General features: G+C 51.1%; 1 protein-coding gene across 1 annotated transcript in view; it reads right to left on the bottom strand.

Moving 5' to 3' along the window:
• The window catches only part of AURKAIP1 (aurora kinase A interacting protein 1), a gene marked incomplete at its 3' end in the record, with an annotated part of 6,433 nt that extends 5,097 nt beyond the window's left edge, over positions 1–1,336 (bottom strand). Inside the window, exon 1 of the mRNA XM_015406188.1 lies at positions 1,258–1,336. The remainder of the gene's footprint in view (positions 1–1,257) is intronic.
• Positions 1,337–1,863: the final 527 nt, after the last annotated feature.

Raw genomic sequence — 1,863 nt, 5'->3', positions numbered from 1 at the left:
ACTGTGAGAAAAATGACTCCAATACAGTTTATTTATTTAAATTTATAACCCGCCCTCCCCGCGAACGGGCTCAGGGCGGCGTACAGATGGGGCCAATGCCCAATACATAAAACATTAAAACTGCATTTAAAAACATTCAATACAACTTAAGTGCTCACCATATCTAACAAGGGAACAGATGACGTCATCAGGATAGTATCAGTGGCCACAGCTCCACGCAGTACACAAACACTGCTTCTTCTTTTATTCCTTTATTTTACTTCGTGCAATGCTGCTGCTTCCAAACAGCTTCCAAATAACAAGAACGGATTTCCTTGGTAAGTATTCCGCTTCCCTCAGTGCTTCGTCGGGTCTAGAATGGAATGGGAGCCAGCAGATGCCGAAGGAAAATACAAATTAATTCAGAGTGAGAGGCGAAGAACATGGGCTCCATCGTGGATACACAAGCAACCTGACGAAGCACTGAGGGAAACGGAATACTTACCGAGGAAATCCCTCGTTGTTGTTCGGAAGCAGCGGCGGCGGCACTGCACAGAGTAAAATAAAGGAATAAGAGAAGAAGCCGTGTTCGTGGTCGAGCAAGGGAACCTTTACCTTTACCTTATCTAGCAGATCAATAGATAGCCGCGGTGGCTCAAGTGGTTAAGGCGCTGAACTGCAGGCTGTGGAAGGTCGGTAGTTCAGCAGTTCAAGCCCCGGGTGCCGCAAGACGGGGTGAGCTCCCGTCTCTAGTTCCAGCTCCTGCCAACCTAGCAGTTCGAAAGCAAGAAATTGCAAGTAGATCAATAGGTACCACTTCGGTGGGAAGGTGACAGCGTTCCGTGCGCCTTGGTGTTGAGTCATGCCGGCCACATGACCACGGAAACGTCTTCAGACAGTGCTGGCTCTTCGGCTTTGAAACGGAGATGAGCACCACAACCCTAGAGTCGGATTCGACTGGCTTTCGAGCAAGGGAACCTTTACCTTTACCCTTGGCTAATCACTGTGGCCCATTTGTGGCGTGAACCACCTGGAGGCTGCCAACCCCAGCTCGTCCCCAATAACACACGGCCGGCCCCCTTAAGCCTGACTATTCCGACCATCACACCATGCATTAACGGCTAGACCTTTCTGCCAGATCCCTCCCCTCCCAGCTCCCGCCCTTCCTTCCACAGAGGGGAAGGAAACGCAGCTTTCCTACCACATCCATGTCACCCTTCAAGGGGGAAACGGGACTGGCTCATAACTTCTGCCTTATTGCTCCTTTTACACACTTACCATCCCGCTGGGTTGGCTTTAGAAACCCGGAACTTCCGCCAGAGTACTTCGGTCCGTGCTATTCATCAGCCCCCCGGCGAAACGGAGGCCCGGTCGAGGGGTTCCGGCCTCAGAAGCTACCTGGGCCGTTGGAGTCGAGGGGCGCTGCTCCCCTCTAGCGGTGGCTCGTGGGATAGCGCCGCCAAAAGAGCAGAATGTCAAGTCGGGTGACCGCAAACGTATTCTATTTTTAAGTAAATGTTGCCATCTTGTGTTCCCCCTCCCCTGCAAGGCTCCTGCGCCTTTAATAATGGCACTGAAGCACAAGTCTGATGGGTCCTTAAAAGCGATTGCAGCACAAGCCTCTAGGTCCCTCTCCTTTTAATGGCACACATTCTTACCTGGCCCTGTGCAATAGCTGCTGTAGGACAGAGGCTGAGAAAATGAGCTCTGGTCCACTAGGTTTAAAACAGTTCAGCTCTCACCTCTGCTCCAAACTTCAGACCAACACGGCTGGCCACCTGGTTGTATCTGAGGAACTGTGCACGCACACAAAAGCTCATATTCAGAAATAAGACTCTGGTGGTCTTAAAGATGCCACTGGACTCAAATTTTGTTCTGTGGCTT

The sequence above is a fragment of the Gekko japonicus genome, unplaced genomic scaffold (assembly GCF_001447785.1).
Source record: "Gekko japonicus isolate JY-2015 unplaced genomic scaffold, Gekko_japonicus_V1.1 scaffold1133, whole genome shotgun sequence".
NCBI classification, from domain to species: domain Eukaryota; kingdom Metazoa; phylum Chordata; class Lepidosauria; order Squamata; family Gekkonidae; genus Gekko; species Gekko japonicus.
Note: the sequence above shows the minus strand (reverse complement) of the source record. Positions and strands in the feature narration are given on the sequence as shown.